Below are 18,940 nucleotides of genomic sequence, written 5' to 3' on the forward strand. Positions count from 1 at the left end.
TATGACTTACAGTAGGAATTATTCAATTATTGTGAAGAAAAAAAATTAAACGTGCAGGCCAGTGGTTTAACTGCACCTGTACATCATTGTCCAATCCACAGAGGTGAGGCTCCCCCAGTGGTCTGAGGAGCCACAATTACAAAATGCAAATGGACCAGGGAGCACATCCAAATGTCAGTGAAGGTGATGTTTCTGCAGCAGTAAAACAGATGTTTATATGACATTATACAGTAGACTGAAGCCACTTTCTCATCAAACTTCTATTCTATTTTATTCTTTTCTACTCTGTGATGAAATAGTGTTTTGTTGTGACAGGTGAAAGTACAATTATACTCTGTTTTGTGTTCAGGTGTATCTGATTCACCAGGAAGGAATTTTATTCTATTCTGTTCTTATTTTTTCTAATTTCATTCTATTATATGATGAAATTTACATCTAATTTGTGGACCTAAACGTAAAAATATTAACCTTCCATTTACTGTACATTCAAAACCGCAGTTTATTCAAATCTTAAAAACAGAAATTTGACTCTATTCTATTCTTGTCTATTATGAAATTGTAAAATGCTCCCCTTTTATTTGCTGTACATTCAAAACCACAGTTTATCAAACATCTTTAAAAGATGTATTCAATTCTATTCTATACAGTGATTAAATAGTGTTTTATTGCGGCAGGGTGAAGGTGCTATTCAATAAAATCGTACTATTGTACTTTTGTCTTTTGTCTTTTTCCACTTCTCATTTCCACTCTAAGTTTTATAATTTAAAACATATGTTACATGTTTTATGTTTTTGAGGCTTGTGCGGCTCCATATCGACATTATCCACCTGAATTGCACTAATGTGCAGTGTATTACAGTACATTATATATTACCACCATTGAACAGTGCATAGTCAAAACACGGGTCTGTATTTCTCTGTATTTTCTTTCTGCTGTTTGTATTCATTTTAGTTTTTGACTATTTGTATATAATACAAGCCGTTCAATGTAGCATTTCTCTCATACTTTATTCCCACATGGAATTCTATTCTGTTCCCAAGTTCCTGGGGCTCGCTGACGGTCCAGATATACAGTTGAACAGTTTGTAAAGATGAAGATGAGACCAAGTGATTCCACACGACTGACACCAGCAGGACTCTCTGGTGTCTCGGTGGAGAAGTTCCCAGCTTTGACCAGCGGGGGGCGATATTTCACCGGTTGAACTTTGAGAAACCCCCCAACTGTTCTCGCCCCGAGACGAAGAAGGATGCTGTCATGCTGAGTGCCTGTCTCTCTCTCTCACACACACACACACACACACATATATACATACACACATTCATATACATGCACACACACACACACACTAGTCTGAGCATCCTGGTAGCGATTACTCCCTGTTTATTCTCAAGTCCATCAGTAATGACAGCATTGTATCAACCGTGGTGCGCGCCGCGGTAGCGCCATAAGAGAAGACGTACAGGTGGCACTGCAGCTGCCGCGCTACTGTGTGTAGTGGCCACACTTGACTAACTAACGGTGGCTAATTGCCGCCGCTGCCATTGTTTGTTGTTGCAGCCCCTCATCAAACAGATCACAGATGTTGTAGATCAAGCTCTCTAAGGTAAGTGCTGTGAGCTCTAACCAAGGCGCCTTCTTTTGCCTTTGACCAGCAAGCGAAGGGACAAATGACAAAACATACGAGGAGGGGGGGAGACTTTGTTAACGCGCGACTGTTCGCTCGTGCACTCTTTTTCTTTGCTAGCCATTAGGGGCTAATTTGCTAATTAGCATCAGCTAGCTCGTTAGCCGGTGGACTCGTTCTGCCTGCTCGCTGTTGCTGGTTGATGCGACTTCGCGTTAGCGGCTAACGCCGACGACTAGCACTGATTGGGAATGCCAGCTACAGGGTGGTGGGGGGGGGGGGGGCAGTGTAATGTCTGGATGCAAACAGTTTGTTGACACCGGTTAGCAAATGCAACAACACGCACAACATGGCTTCGTTTAGTCACTCGCTCTGCGGGGCTCGACTCGCTCGTGTCCCCGCAGCACCAGGCGTTCACCCCCGTTCCGAATGAGCTAATGTGGAGTCTGTGTTCCGGGGAGTAGTCGGAGCCCACTCGGCTATTGTCATTAGCTCGGGGGGGGGGGGAGGAGACGTTAGCGGCGGAGGCTACCTCCGCTCGTCTTTGTGTGCTCGACTTGTGCTCCAGTGTTGCTCCCTGAGCGGTGGCAGTGTGCGCCCGTCGACGAGGTCGGTCCGAGCCGGCGCTGGAGCGAGGCTAACGCCGGGGTTAGCCGTTAGCGCGCTCCTCCTCGTCGTCGGCTTGCTACAAACCACAGACGCGACCCTCCAACAATCCTCCCCGGGGACATTTGTCAACAAACACGAGCAGCACACTTGTCTCCGACACGTTCCGCCAGCTGACGTGTTACCGGTGCCATTCGTTAGGTCTGTGGAGCGGATATGTTCAGTTGTCATGAATTGTAACTTTGGAAATAGTTCAGAGTTTCTCTGACCAGAGAAAAAGCCCCAGTGGGGGACAGAGAGAGAGAGAGAGAGATCTTCCAACAGTGGTGTATGTTCACATTGATATCTGTTGAGCTGTTCCGAGGTCGTGATTTGTTTTCACTGAGTGCTCATGGCTCGTCTCTGACCTGCTCCCCTTCCTGTGTCTGCAGACCACATAGCCTGGCCCACGTGGTGACCTCCCCGTAGCTGATGAACAGGCTCAGTAAACAGATCAGGGAGAAACATTTGTGACAAACTGTGTTCAGTCGACTGAAAGAACGTCGTTTAACAACAAGGCCTTTACTACGTTTTGCCCGTGGTGTAAGCGCCCGCCTGTAAGAACATCTCCAGTCATCCTGCTGAGATCTTGACAGTGCTGCATTACAACAAATGATGGGTATGGTGGTCCGCACCCCGTTATGTGTAATACTATCTGAAACAAGCACTGACATGGACAGGTTTTGGTTCTTTGTCTTATTCTTGCCGCCTGCCCAGGCCTCTAGATTATGACATAACAGAGGAGAGAGAGGTGCTGAAAATCAAAGTTCACGTACACGTTACGCACGTCTGTAATGTCTGTCTCTCTCTCTCTCTCTCACACACACACACACACACACACACACACACACACACACACACACACACACACACACACACACAAACCAGGTCTTAACCCTCAAACACCCCCTTGAAGTTGTGAGGACTGGCCAAAATGTCCTCATAACGATGGTGTAGAACCAAAATTGTTGCTCTCAACTATAGAAAGACACACACACACACACACACACACACACACACACACACACACACACACACACACACACACACTCACACACACACACAGTCCTATATGGTCAGAAATATTTTCGACTCCAGTATTGTTTTTGTTTCATTCAGTCCGACTTCAGGTTTCCCTGGACACGTCCTGCAGCACTCCTTTACCCTCCCGACTAAAGCAGCAGCCTTGATAAATATGTTTAGCTCCATACATCTTGCATATGGCACATATGTGATGTGATCTGAAGTGGCTTTTACATCTGCCAGTTGCTTAATGGTTAGCGGATTTAGATTTTCTGGAACTGCCACTTAGACTGTAAACTTGCTTGGTTAGCTTACAGCCGTCTGCCATCATAGGCTATACTATACGTTAATTACTACTTTAGCACAACACTGACAGAGTGTGTTTTTTGTAGTGGAGATTATTTTTTAGGTTCAAATAAGAGGATTTCTTAAAAAGCTTAAAACGGAACATTTTTGCTTGTCAATTTTCTTATTTGCATGTTTCTTTCAAGGTTCTTAATGTGGCTTTTTTTGTATAAATGTGCAGAGTCCTTTTAAATCCACATTCACTGGATAGTTCAGTGGTCAGACAAGGTTAGGATTTTTTTCCTCCAATTTGAATCTCAAGAGCAGCAGATTCAAAAATGACTTTAAATCACATATCACATATCCATTGACACCCTGGTCCATTCAAAGTCAGTGTAGCTCAGTGGCTGCAGTAGCAGCAGAGTGAAAGTAAGTAAAAGAGAAGTGTAATAACCCTGCTCTTTTCCTTTTCATGTCTAATGTATGTTTGAGTCATGACAGCTGTTTGTATGGAAGGCTTGACAGTGTTCAGAAAATCCCTTTTCACCTTTTCCCTGACACCTCTTTGTTGGATGATTTGTCAATACGCATGCCCAGGAATTCAGTGTTTACATGCTGCGCTTGAGCGGCATCTCGCTGTTTTTCACCTAGATGCTGTCACTACATTTTTCTTCCACCACGAGTTGTCATGAAAGATGATTGCCCTTTATAATGCCTGGGTCCCGTTGCAGAGCTACTCCATGGTGTACACCAAGGCACAGTGTCTTTGTGTTGCCACTTTGTAGGAGAGTGTGCTCAGTACAGCTTTTGTGTTTCAAAGAAGGGTGATTAGGCTTTTGTTTTGTTTGAGACTGCTTTGCTCAGGGGTTTCATGTACTGAATGTTGGCAGGAGAGGTCGATGAGCACTGAAAAGTCGTCTGTCCAGGACCAACACAGGAAATGATGTGAGATAAAGCACTGTTAAGTGCATCAATTTGTTATCAATTGGGTTGCCTTTTATTTATTTTCTATTCTTGCCTGTGCATAGTTGCTGCAAATAGGAGGTCGACGACCCTGATGAAGCAAAGTGGATGAACTGATTTAGCTTTTTCCTTTACAGGGCTAGATATCAATTCCATTGGAAGATATCTGGCTGTTACATAGAAAATTAATGCTCTGAACAAAGGAGCAATGTTCGCTCAAAGACCTCTTGATGGGCCATTCAAGTGCTGTATATTCATTAAAAATAACAATCTGTCAGCACTTACTGACAGCACGCACGGAGAGCCAAGCTCTCTTTATTGTTCTCCGAAGATGTTTTTCAGTTCCTGTGCCAAGAGCTGGGTAATTGGCTGTAGCAAAGCCTTGCATGTGTTGTTTTAAGATATTGGACTGACACGCACGGGGCACACTGGCAGAAATGAGGCAAGCTACCCCCCCACCCTCACCTCCACTCCCCCCTTCTTCCTCTTCCTGGCTTATCCCAGCTAGTCAGAGGAGGCAAGACGCTGGTGGATGTGTTTTGTGTTCTCTGACAGCTTCCCTTCACCTCTCATAAGAGGAGATCCAAGTGCGCTGCATATCTCATCTTTGTTTGATTCGGGCCTAGCTCTGCAGCTCCACAATCGTGCCAAGGAGATAGCATCGGCAAACGCCATCCATGTTAACAATTGCGAGCTGTCTTGCCACATATTGCTGCTGGTATTTGATGTACTAGATGTGATCAAATCTGTTCCCTCTGTGAGCTCAGTCATGGCGAAGTTGCTCTCACTTCTTCCCACATATGCCGCACACGTCTTGTTGGGTGGACTTGGCATGGATGCACATCTTAACTAAACACATTGTGTTTTATTGCATTGTTGCCAGCCTCCCGGCAGGTCCTCAGCAGGTGCAGGAAAAACAGAATTCTCTCCCATGTCTTCCATATTTGCCTTGTTCAATTTTTTTGCGTGTGGGTTTGAAGCTATCGGACTGCAATGTGTTGCAACTCACCATATTTCAGTGTCCTCTGTGATTTATGTACATGAGAGATTGTACAAAGGAGTGTGGAAACTGGAAAGGGGGGGCTTGGCCAACATTAGTAAGAGTTGTGAAGCAATGGAAAACGTAGGACAATGAGCACAGTAAATAGTTGTGAGGATAGTGACTGCACACAGTGCACAGCAGACTTTACTTTTCCCATTGTTAGATTGCTCATGCGTCTCATCAGTTATCAGTGAAAACACACCTTAGTAGCAGGCAAAGCCCATTTTCCCACTATTTGGGCACGATAGGATGATAATAGCACTCAGTCAATTACAGTGTTCAAAAATAACAGTCAGCCATTTGCCATCTCAGTAAAAGAGGAAAATGAAATGGTGTAGGTTCAGCTGGCTGGCCCCCGAGGAGAGGGAGAGAAAGGGGGGAGAGAGATGAGGAGGAGGAGGATGAGTGTTTTGCTGCTGTGTGTGTGTCAGTGCTGATTAGGTAAGAGATTGCCTCATGTAATGACACGGCATGGCGCTAGTGGTGCAGAAACACAAACAATGCATGCTAGTGTTTTACGGCGCGCGACCCCTGCAGCTGCCTGCCTGAAGATGTTTATATAGACGTATACACTCTCCCCTAGAATATTTCAGCATCTTTAGAAGATGCCCTCTTTTTTCCAAGAGCAACACACAAATTCATGCCATTCGGAAGCCAATAGCTCCTTTTCCCTGTGTGCTCCTTCTCCTCTGTAGCACAGATGAAAGATGGAGGTGATTAAAGGAAAGGAGCACAATAGAGTCAGTGCAGCTTTCTTTCAGCACTGCATTGTTGCTATTGACAGCAGTATTCTTCAGCACAAACACGCACTGTTAAATTGGCTACACAACCCGCCGAAGCCTCTGCTCCGTTCACTGAACCTTAAGCACAAGGGGAACATGTCATATTCTGTCCCCGCTTGTGACAGCTACGGGCTTCCATCGACGTGTTGGACCCATTGCACTCAGCAATGGTGACAAAGTTTTCACTCATTTAGCTTGGCTAATAATAGAACCGCTTCAGGCAAAGCTCTACAGTGTAGAATCTTTTTACAAAATGTTCCGGACGTGTATAGATCTGTTGTGTTTTACTGATGCAGTGGTTGAGGTAAATAGTGGCTGTGTTATAATTATCAGAGCCACCGTGATTAGCCCGCCTGAATGATGCAGGTGATTTAATTGATTGTTTTATAGGGAGATGTGTCAATAACAGCTCACTATTATCCAGATAAACCTGTCTTTGTCTTTAATGAGAGAGGCTGCACTGGCCTGTGATGTTGTTTCATTTCTGTACAATATTGGGTATGCAGGCAGGACATTGATTTTTAACACTGTGGATGAGACAAATCATTCATGCACTCTCTTTGCAAGGCGCTGGTTGTGCTCCGTGGCCTCTGTGACTAAATCAGGTTCTGCAATGATGTGGTGACTGCGCACATGAGGTGCAGTTTGTTTGCAGAGCCCAAACCTGCGACTGATGTTTTTTTAATGGAGACTGCACGCGAGCCAGTGGTGATCTCGGCATTCATGCGGCCGTGACGAAATGACCCAGGTGACATTGTAGCGCTTTCCACTCCCCCTCTTCCCGACGCTGCCTCCGGTGAACAGTGCTCTCGCTCGCCCTTGCACGTCAGGCACACCGACTGAGCCTGCTGAGCCTTCAGTTTAGGTGCTGGATCGACTAGGTTTAAGGATGGACATCTTGTCTCTGTGCCTCTGTTCCTGCAGCCAGCGCAGAGAAAATGAGTTCTGAGGATTGGGTTTAGATTTGCCACTGTAGCACTTCCACTCTGATACACTGTAGCTACCATCAGGGGGAGGCTGTCAGCGAGAGAGAGGGGGGGATGAGGGGAAAGACAGAAAAAACAGCAAAGCACAGCAGTGCTATCTAATAGATCAATTTGTAATAAATCTGTTGCCTCAAGCTGTTGTTGTTCGCTTCTACTCAGAAAAAGGTGTCTAGGTTTCTCAGGCAAGAAAATGCTTGTCAGGCCCGGCATACAGAGCTATCAGCGGCCGCGACGTGCCTAAAGCACAGTAAATCATTTCCTCTGTGCTCACTTTACATAGGTCGAACATAGTGCTCTCTTATCAGCACATTCCACTGGTCAAAAAGGTAGGCTATAACCAATCGATAGGACCGAGCGCTAAAATGAGGAAGTAACGCTCCCCTCACATTAAATTTCCCCATTATCCAATATGAGCCATTAATCACGATGAAGGAGCTATTGATTAGGCCATCAGCTGTTGGTTGGTCAATTTATTTGCCAAGAGTCATTCCACAATGTGAGGATCTGTTGAAGTAGTGCCGCTGACGGGGGGGGGGGGGGGAATCCAAGCAGCGAGAATTGAAATGGCCCCATTATTATGACAACAGTTTGATCTTTAAGGTAACAAAAGAGCGGGCCTCTGTAAGGACCACTTGGGACCGCTCCTGCTCCTCCTCCACTAGCAGCCATATGGACCGTACTAATTGTGTTTTACGCCAACCATTTTCTCCCGATCCATCGGGGAATTGTGGAAGTGCTGTAGCTATAATGTCACCAGCAGTGGGCTGGCTCATGAAAGAAACATTAGTGAGCGAGACGAGAAGACAGCAAAGCAATACACTGCAAGTCAACACAATTATTGATTTCATTCAAATGGAATCTGTTGTTCTCTGTTCTGAATCTGTTGCCTTTAAAATATGATTTCTACCATTTCTACCCCAGCTGAGGCTGTTGTCTGAGTCCAGCGCTCAGTCGGTCTCGCATATGTACCTTGTCAAGCAGTAAAAATCTAATTCTCGGCATGATGGCAGAGAAATGCTGTTTATCCAGATTCGGAGCAGCACCACATTTAGCCAGCTGTAAATTCGTCCATTTTATTTTGTTACAACCAAAATTCTGAGGTTTGAATGTTAATGTGACATTCTCAGGATTTGCATTGCCCTTTAGGGCAGGGATTAGTCGTTACGTCTTTCAAGTTCCAAGTGTGACTGCGGCCAATCAATGTGTGTTTTAACATGTTTATAATATACAATCATGAAAAGGGCACATCTATGGAAATTAGATCTTGTGAATGGGGGGGGGGGGGGTGCGTGTGTGTTTGATTGTGTCCCCGCTTACAGTTTTCCTGTAATTATTGAAACTGATGTTTGCCGCGGAGCTGTAAATCTGCAAGATCTCCTGTTAATAAAGCGGCAGAAGCAGCCGAGCAGAAACACTGGGAAATAAAAGGCAATCAAGCCTCCGACATCCTGTCCCTCGCCCCAAAATGAAGCAGGAGAAATCCTAATTAAATGAGAGGATGTGCTCCTCTTACCATGGTGCTTGGCTAGTCAGCTCCACAACCAGCTACTACACTTTAATCAAGATGCATTGCAACCTCTCCCTCTCTTTTCCTTCTCCTTCCTTCTAGCTCTCCCTATCTGGCTCTGACTTGCCTGAGGTATTTCCTCCCCCCTTTAGATTCTCTTTCTCGGCTACCTCCTTCTACCTCACGTGTGAAGTTGTGGAATTGACTATTGCACTGATGGAGACAGAGAAGCTTCTATTTTTTGCCTTGAGGAGTCTGGGAGTCCTGCCCAGGAAATCGGTGATGGTTGTTGCAGCTCATGTAAAGTGCTGTGAGAGAGAGGGAGCGATGGCATTGATCTCCTCCCATTCATTTCATAGCTCCTCTTTAAGATGACAATAAAGTTGTCTCCCCGAGTCATCTGCAAAGGCTCCTTTTCAAATCAGCTGTGTGGCAGAGGACTCCTGTCATCAGCTTCCCATATTCAAACGGCACCGTGTGATCATTTGTGGAGTTGAAAGTCAGTTTAAAATTGCTTTGTACACTCTGTATCTATTTGTGCATTTGTCTGTGAAGCAAAAGCACAAGTGTTCCACATTCAGTAATACAATGGTAATGTTTTATTGTTTTAGGTTTGCAAAGTAGCTCTAATACAAAAATGTTTACCCTTTTCACCAAAATTAGCACATACATGTTATTTTAAAAATACGGAATAATACTGCTAAAACTAATTAACTCTTGTGCTCATTGCCAGTGGAAAAGTTTGCTTTTCTTCTGGTTTCACATTAGCATGGAAGGTAATGGCTATATTACAGTGGTTACTTGTTCTCTTCAAAGTCAACGCTGGCTGAACGATGTCCGAGCGCCGCTTAAACAGACATGGACGCAGTTTGTGGCCGAGATGGCAAACAATTGCAGGCGTTACCGACGGAGGCGAGAACCTTTTCATTGCCTCGTGCCAGATGGGCACGAAAATGTGTGTCCACCTGGGTGCCATGGTTACATTACTGCCGATCGGAGATGGAGCCCATAAATACCCACGACTGCTGCAGAGTTAATTGACCCTGGAATGATTGTGCTCTCTCCTACTTGAGACACAGGTCACATGTTGGTGGGATTTTTGGCCACGTTGTGAGGTGAATGCACTGCTATAGGCTGTCTTTGTTGTTGCGGTGGAGTCGGTGATGGTTGATTGATTTTTTTCTTTTTTTTGTTGAAACCTGAGCTTGCCTCAGCTCCCGGCCAGCTTCTCCTCACTATTTACCTGTAAACTTGTCCTTTCTGCTTTTGTTTTGTCTGTGGATGGGCTGCAGAGCTTTCGCTGTGCTCCCCCCCCTTCCCCCCCTTGTACCAAGTAGCCCAAATACCCCCAGGGATGAACAGACAAATAGAAGACGGCGAGAGGTGAGGCGAGAGTCCCCACATTCCCCATCTATCTGTCTCCCTTGCGAGCACTCTGCCAGACAAGTTTCCGGGCACTCAAAAGCAGCAAATCGACTCACTGTAGGATTCACTGTCACTTAGCTGAGCTGGGGCATAGCAGCGCTCTAGGAGGCCAAATCCTCCTCTCCCCATTTCACCGCCTTCTCACATGAAGAAAATGCTATTTGGCATGGCATCGCCTGGTTCTCTTTTATAGATGAGCTTATTCCAGTCTTTCCCCTAAACGCTCCTTCTGCGCCTCCTCAGTTATGAATTAGTGCGGTTGCTACTGACGACGACTTGATTAAGCGCTTGTCACATTTCAAATAATTCTGAGCAGATGGGTCCACGTTGATTTGCTTTGGTTCATTTGAAATAACACGAGATTGGCAGGCGAGATTACGCGGTGCCATGGCTCGCCTCTCTCATCCAGGTTGGGGATGTTTTTGTTTGTGCACAGATTTCATGATTGTGATTGAACGTGTGGCGAACCCCGTCAAGACCTTCCAGTCTTCTCTTTTCTTCTTGGCACAAAGCAATCATTCTGCTCGCCACAAAGCCAGCTCAGGCACGCTGCGAACACCGAATGTAGTAAGTAAGAGGAAGGCAGTGCCTGGCTTTGCACACAAATGCATGCACAAGCGCATAGACGACATTGGTGTAATGAAAGTTAAATTTCTCTCCTCGGTGCGACAGCACAGCCACAGGGAAGAGGCTCACCACCACCTCCGGCAGCCCCTCAGAGACCCCTCCTCAGAGAACCAGCAGTCCCCTTCTCCCTCATTCCCTCTGTATTTAGCACTCCGTCTTTTCCTCTGATCAACAACAAGCTTGTGGAAATCTCTACATAACACAATGCTGCTTTATTTATTTTCTCTCCTTTGGCCTCCGCCTGACTCTTTCTCAGAGTTTTTTTTGTCTTGCCTGTGCAGCTGCTACTGTGAAAAGGATAACAACAGGCAGAGAAAACAAAAAAAACACAACCTTAAATGTTCTCTTCTTTCTGCCTCACTCCCAACATAGCTGCTTGTCCACTTTGTATCAGCTGTCGCAGAGAAATCCAGATGATGGAAGGGAGAAATGTGTGGCCTTTTTTGGGAATTCAGCTTAGAAATGTGCTTTAGAGGATTTTCTAAAGGATTTGTGTGTGTGTGTGTGTGTGTATATATATATATATATATATATATATATATATATATATATAGTAAGCAAATGGAGAATGAGAGAGCTCAGGGGGGCAGAGAGATTGACAGGCGTGTTTTAATTGTTTGTGACACGTGAAATGAGAAACAATAACGTGTGACTAGTGGGCCCAGGAGGTTACAATCTGCTCGGCCGCTTTAACGGAGTGTCAGAGAGATGCATTAGCACATCTCTGTCTCCCTCTCTGCCCCTCTGAGCCATAAACCACTCACGAGCATTTAGCCAGCAGTGATTTCTCCTCTGTTCACCTCCTCGCCCCGTTCATGATCCCGTGGAGCTGCTGGTGGAAAACCTCCCAGGCTTCTTGAAAGAATCCTGTGTGTGTGTGTGACTGCTCGCAGGCGTGTTTCCCTGCAAATCTCTGCAGCACCACCTGATTAGACTTGGTAATGGTGCGTTGATGAGTCTTGGGGGGGAAATTGGAAAAGCAGCAAAAGACTGTGCAGCAAAAACCCACGTGTGTGAGACGGCAGCAATGACAGCATCTCAACAGCAATAGACAAAAGAAGGGAGAAAAATGAGCGTGAGGTAAAAATGGGGAGATATAGCTGTCATCTTTTGTTGCCCAAAGCCACTGACTTTTCCCACATGGGGAGAGAGAGCTAAGAGGTGGAGATGGGCTTCAACTCGATATGTATTTTTATTCCATTGCAGTGAAAAGCAAGTTCTCTCCCCATGATGGCAAATTATTCATGTCTTTAGCTCATTGCTCTGAGAATATTGAGTTCAGTGTGGAGGACATAAGAGGTAGCCAAGCCAGGGGTAGTGAGGGAGATAAAAGCAGGAATCGCTTAAGCACTCTGTGTTATTTGCTGCACATTTCTCCTGCTGTTGATGTAGCCACTAGCCTAATAATTAATCTTGCCTAGTTTAAAAAAAAAAAAAAAAAAAGTCACACTGCGCACGCCCACGCACATGCAAGCGCACAGACACACACAGACGCACCCACGCACACTCCATACAGTAACTACTCACAAACACAAATTCCACATGCCGGCAATGTCCTAATAGAAAACAAGCAATTTCAAAGATGAGATGCTCGTCATTCTGCCGTCTCACCGCTGACATCCAGCAGATGAGTGGTGCCGCTGACAAAAAGCAAAGGGCCGCCTGCACCCAGCTCCTTCGCAGGGGCATCTTGTCTATGTTATCACTCCAGCTAGTGCAATTAATATTAATGTGCTTTAAAGCGCGCTCCAGCAGTGCTGCTTTCTCCCTTTGCTTTTGTGTGTGTGCCTCTGTGTGTGTGCGCTTGTGACTCAGTAGGAAGGGAGCAATAAAGCCGGCGGGCGATAAGAGTCTTCGCAGGATATGACAGTCCTCATGTCAGCTGTCTCGGAGCTGGAGGGATATGTGGATAAAGACAAGGGATGAAGCTGAATCCCAACCAGCCAGACAGACAGGTAGCACGCCGTGTCGGTGGAGACTTCCAGCATCCACCGCGGCTTGACTGGGGGCTGTGCACAGCCTGTTTATTTAGTCATGTTGTAATAATGCTTGACCTTTTCTTTCAATTCCACGGCCTGACCTTTAGCACCTCACTCCTGTGCAAATCAATCTGTGTGCGTGTGTTTATGTGTGCATGTGTGTTTCTCACTCGCTCACATGCAGAGAGAGAGGCGAGGACCTCCTTTGCAGGGAGCTTCATGGTCTGCCAACTCCAGGAGTGGATTGTTCCAAATTAGTATGCATTAGGTGGTTAGTGGAAAGCATTTAATTATGCGAGATGGCACTAAACTGTCTATGTTATGATTAGCCCAACACGTTACAACCTTAATCTCTTCATTTTTCCCCCCTCTCCCTATCCATTGGTGAGGAGAAGGTGTACAGGGTGGGGTGGGGCTGACAGGCTGGCGAAGGAGGGGGGTGACTTTAAAAATGCTACCATATTCCCATTAGATGTTACAAGTATCCCTCGTATCTCTTCAGGCCGTGTTTTCTCCCCTTGAAGGATTTTGATATTTTCTTGTCATCCATCCTTCACCCCCCGCCCTCCTCCGCCGCATGCCCCCAGATACTTTGTCAGACGATATTGAATCAAGTTGCTTCCTTTTATGTGTGTATGAGCACATCCCCGAGCAGCTTTTCATGATAGGCAAGACTTTTTCTTTTTTAATCTTGGGTAGCAGGCAACAGTGGCTGGAGCAGCCTGGGCAGAGTCGGAGCGAAGCAGGCAGCCATCCAGCCAGGCAGTCAGTCGCTGCAGTGGAGCCCCAGCAACTCCCCGGAGGAGCCCATTATACAGGAGAGATATCAAACCATGAATCATTTACGCCAGTCCCCCCCTCCCCTCCCTTCTCCTACCATCGCACGCAGCTCTGATACCTGGCCGGCTGCCTGCTTGTCGCTGTCTGCATCTTTAATGAATGATTATTGCATTTCATAAACATGGGCAGCAGTAATTAAAGTATTATTGATATTTTCCATGTTGGTGAACAAAAATGCCTCTTTGCCCTCCCCTCTGCACACGTCTTTGTTTTGTCAATGTGCTGGGTAGAAAGGCGAGTCCCTCCAGGAACAGCAGGAGGTGATTTATTGAACCTGACGTCGTGATTTTGTTTTCCCTCCCGTTTATCCGTTTCAAGAATGGGCTTCATTCAGGCAGGGGCGATGATACAGTAGGGGCAGGGTCTGTGCCTCTTTCTAATTGTGCCGAGTGTGTCAGGAGGGTTGTGGAGTGTTTCCCTATGTTGGTGTTTTGTGTTTTGCATTAAAGGTGTAGGGGCACAGGGGTTAATGTGCTGGAAAAGAGTGATTTAGGTCAGTGTTTGTGTCTACATCTGTCACTCTGACAGGCCGGCGCTCAAGGAGGCTGTGCAGCTTTGAATAAAGGGGAGAGTGAGAGACAAGTGAGGAGAGAGCTGGCTCTTTCAAATGGAGAAAAAAAAGGAAAACCTGACTTGACTGTGATTTGTGCTCTCAGCAACAGCCACTATGTTACAAGCAGCCGTTTCATATAAACCTAATCAGTTTCACCTCTTTATTGAGGATCAAGACGGTTAAAGCCTCTGCAAATATCCATCTGTTCCTCCTCCTCAGCTCCTCCCTGCTGTCATCTCTCCTGGTCATTTTTACCTTTCTCTTCTCACTTCGGCTCTCGACATCTTTCCTATGCTCCCTCATCCAGCCTCTCCCCAGTTTCAATCAGGAGGACTTCAGTTTCTGTGTATAAATATCACAATCACTGATGAGGAAAATGAGCTGGCATTTCCACAAGGGGATAAGAGGAGCCATTTTGTGTATCATTTATTAATGTGTCTATCTCTTCGTTGTTGTTGTTTTGAAAGCCATCTTCCCAGGAGTTGTATGGATTGGTTGTAATATGCCTGTCACATAAGGAATTAATATACCTCCATAATTGTGTGAAGATTTTCAGAGTTTAGCAGTAAAATGTAGTGATAACTGTCTACACTACATTAATCTCTGCCATGATATTGGTTAAAACTAATTATGTTTATTCACAGCTGTTTGTTCTCAATAATATCATTACAAAAACAATTTTGATAAACACAACATGGAAATGTGCTGATCAGACTGATCCAGCTACAGAAAGCACAAGGCTGCCTGTTTCAAAAAGCCTGCGCTGATCGCTACCCCCTTTCTCCCCGTCCTATAGCTCGCCCCTTTTGTTAGCAATCCACATGGCTCTCTGCAGGGCTTAGTCTAATCAGCGCGAAATATTCAGCGGTAGCCCGTAGCCTAATCAGCTGGAGCATAATCATTGTCAACCAATTGCATTCCTCTTGACCTCCCAGACGGAGGTAAACTGCGCAGCCTCTCCATAGCGCCGCCTCAATTACTGCAGCAGTAATGGTGATAAAGACGACCATGGGCTCAAATGAAAATTGCAGATTGATGTGGACACACATGGCTCATAATTGGATTTAAAGGAAGAATGTTAATGGTGTTAGGGGCGCCGCGCTGGAGCGGGACTCTAAACACTGACCAGGTATTTAGTGATTTACCCCTCCTGCCTCCTCGGCTAATGCAGTTGTGCATCACAACAGTATCCTCAGGGGTCTTGACACCTAAAGCACAAGCCTCTTGTCCCGCCCCCTGCTGCAATGTCGAGGAGTGTGCGTTTGTGCATGTGCACATTTTGTGTACGTGTGCTTCCTGTGACTGGCGCTCTTATGCTAGTGACAGCTGTGGGGTCAGAAACAAAAAGCTGTCTATTTTCAAAGCAGCAGCCTCCTTAACACACGCATGCGCCAACAAACGCGCGCACACACACACACACAGAATGAGTCGGTGGGAGAATTTGGGGATCTCATAATATCATATAATTAATTATCAGTAATTTCCGTTGTTTCACAAATTGGTTTATCAACAGAAGGAGGGGCCTGTCAGTCGTGGTGCTGGGGGGCTTTTAGAGCCCTCCTTGTTGTCAGACTCATCTTGGTTTATTTGTGTTTATGGAGAGCGTTAAGCGAGGGATGTAATTAATTGACCTTGGCAGCTCCGAGGGGCTGGGGACGAGTCTGGGAGCAGGTGCTGACTGGGCTGCCCACTGACTCTAGTCCTCATGTTGGTGTGCATATCTCTGCCGAGTGCCCAGCGCTCCCCGCTGACCGATTGGCTCAGACGGCTCTTGGTAAGTGCAATGATGCTGGATGCCTGAGCCTGCGTGAGCGGCATAATACCGACTAATGCCTGAAGGAGCGCTCTCCCCCCTTTCTGTCTCCCCTCTCCCGTCAGCTGCTGCTTAGCAAAGCCCGGCCAGTGCAGAGCAGAGCTGAGTGCCTCCTTTTCTCCCCTCACTCTGCTCGCTCTGCCTGGCAGTTTATTAAAGGGAATACTAGCTTTTTCCTCACGCCTGTGCGTTTGATTTCCACAGCAGCAGAAGCTGTCATGGCAGATAAAAGCCAGCGGGGCCCAGAATTACGTTGCACACAGCATCTGTATTTACTGCGTCATTCTCCCTGCCTCTGACAAGGGAGGTGGAGAGGAGGAGGAGGAGAAAATGGAGGACAGGCTGCTGCATTCATGTGTCTCTACATTGACATGTCTCATCGGGGAGAGAGGTGGACAGACGGTCTACAGTGAAGCCATCAATCAGTGCTTTTCAATACGCCTGTCCAGTACACCGTAATACTTACACATAGAGACTGACAAAAGAGGGCCTTATTGTTGACATATTTTTATAAACCCCTTTTTCATTTTTGCTTTGTCAGATGGATTAAAATAGTAGGGTGACTGAGGTGCTCCGGCTAAGAAAATGTCAAGGCAGCAGCTTGACTTTCTTAACTGAGACCAAATAGAAAATGATTGTTGGTGATGCTTTGATTTTTAACTTTCAAATTAGCAAGTAACAAACATTAATGTTAAGATAAGATATTTCTTTATTCGTCCCACAATGGGCGTAATGGACGATTATTAATGGACGATTAATTTGAAAACTTTCATATACAGAAAAAACACAGAGAAGATTTTAATTTATTTTGATATTTTACATATTTGATAATGACATCTTAGGAATCAGTGATAATCTTTGTGTGTTTATGTGTGTGTGTAATACATATATACATATAGTGCGTGCGTGCGTGCCTATCAGTATCAGAATGTTTTCACTTCCTAATTTTAGCATTGCCCCCCCCCCCCAAAAAATCCATATCGGTCAGGCCTCTATTTATAAAGATATCGGAGGAATCAATTAAACGTGTGAGGAAAAAAACCTCTGACTATGGTTGCCACATTTACTCATTTAATCAGATAGTTATTTTTTTGATTCCAAATTTCTAAAAAAGACCCATTTTCCTGGCGGTATCCCTCACCGAGCCTCTGGGTTATGCTAATTTTTCATCGGCAGTAGTTCATTGAGCTTTAATTAACATGACAAGGATCGGGTGTCCTCCAGTGTGTCACCTACTCAGACAGCTAATACCAACTAATTAGCCCTTCTCCCAGTAACTTTAAACAGAATGATACACATGGTTCTCTCTTTTGGTGTATATTAGGATTGATTATCTTCGTTTATTCGTCCACATAGATCAAGGTCTTCGTATCTTGCCGGCCATTTTGTCTTCTTGGCGTCAAATGTGGAACACGCCTTTGTTTAATACAATACAATCCCCCCGCTTGGTTGTTTTACCTGCTCCAGTTGCGTTTGATGTGGCCGGCTGTCTGTCTTCTTCATGCATCTCGATGCTTTAGCCTGTGGTGACAGCAAGACTAATGTATTCATGGCGCTGCCACAGTGAGAGGCATTACTTTACCTTTGCTTAATTGAGGGGAAACTCCCCTGACACCTGCTTAGCACAGCACTCGGCTTGCAGAGCGGCCAAACTCAACCTTAGGAGCCGAGGCCACTGAACCCTGACTGAGAAATAACACAACCCGAGACCACCCAGGGACTGCCAAGGGGAGAAGTGATTTAATAATGTTGATGAAATATTACACCAGCCCTTCCTCCACTGTATCTCTCGTCAATTCTTACCTAGGGAAGGAGATGGCTCTGACGGCCTGAAGGTGTATTTAGATGTGGCTGCTAAATATTTCATCCCCTAAAGACAGAGACTGAGTGGAAAAAAAGAAGAAGAAGAAGAAGCAAAAATGGAAGCAAGAGGGGCAAAAAAAATCAGTGCATAGGGTTTTGACATGGTTTGTTGAGGGAGGTTAGGGAGTGTAGTCAAGGGCAGTCAGGGCAGGCTTGTAATTGGCTGACACCAGAATATAGCTCTGTCTGTCTGTGTGTGTGTGTGTGTGTGTGTGTGTGTGTGTGTGTGTGTGTGTGTGTGTGTGTGTGTGTGTGTGTGTGTGTGTGTGTGTGTGTGTGTGTGTGTGTGTGTGTGTGTGTGTGTGTGTGTGTGTGTGTGTGTGTGTGTGTGTGCGTGCGTGCGTGCGTGCGTGCGTGCGTGCGTGCGTGCGTGCGTGCGTGCGTGCGTGCGTGCGTGCGTGCGTGCGTGCGTGCGTGCGTGCGTGCGTGCGTGCGTGCGTGCGTGCGTGCGTGCGTGCGTGCGTGCGTGCGTGCGTGCGTGCGTGCGTGCGTGCGTGCGTGCGTGCGTGCGTGCGTGCGTGCGTGCGTGCGTGCGTGCGTGCGTGCGTGCGTGCGTGCGTGCGTGCGTGCGTGCGTGCGTGCGTGCGTGCGTGCGTGCGTGCGCGCGCAATGTCTGGATACTGTAAGGCCAAATATATCGCTCCAGCCAGACTGCATTGCTTCCAAGGTGTTGATATGCTGCCATCACCTTGCACTGGAGTGCATGCTGATCTCAAGTACAACAGACATAGTATATTATTTTCTTTGGGCTCCATTGCCAAACCACCCCCCAACGTAGCAGCGATACAGGCAAGGTCCCATTTGAGACTCAGCGTGACAGCTTGACTGAGCTCCTGCCTCGTTTTTTTTTTTTTTTTTTTAATTGTCCCATGCCCCAGGGGCTGCTGGGAGCTAGTGGGCGGGTCTCAACATTTCCTCCAGGGGGATGAGGAGAGGTGGGTGACAGAACACTCGCAATGTCAGGTGCAGGTTTGGAGAAAGGA

The 18,940-nt window shown here is 46.2% G+C and overlaps 1 protein-coding gene across 5 annotated transcripts in view; it reads left to right on the forward strand.

The window, feature by feature from the left end:
- Positions 1-1,307: 1,307 nt before the first annotated feature.
- Positions 1,308-18,940, forward strand: part of rerea (arginine-glutamic acid dipeptide (RE) repeats a) — a 125,480-nt gene continuing 107,847 nt past the window's right edge. For 3 of the 5 annotated variants that reach the window (XM_035644028.2, XM_035644033.2, XM_035644030.2), the window contains exon 1: positions 1,315-1,603. The gene's annotated coding sequence lies outside the window, so the exon portion shown is untranslated. Of the gene's footprint in view, positions 1,604-18,940 lie in introns of all 5 variants that reach the window. The other 2 variants (XM_035644032.2, XM_035644031.2) reach the window with 2 other exon arrangements.

The sequence above is a fragment of the Scophthalmus maximus genome, chromosome 3 (genome assembly GCF_022379125.1).
Source record: "Scophthalmus maximus strain ysfricsl-2021 chromosome 3, ASM2237912v1, whole genome shotgun sequence".
Lineage (NCBI taxonomy): Eukaryota > Metazoa > Chordata > Actinopteri > Pleuronectiformes > Scophthalmidae > Scophthalmus > Scophthalmus maximus.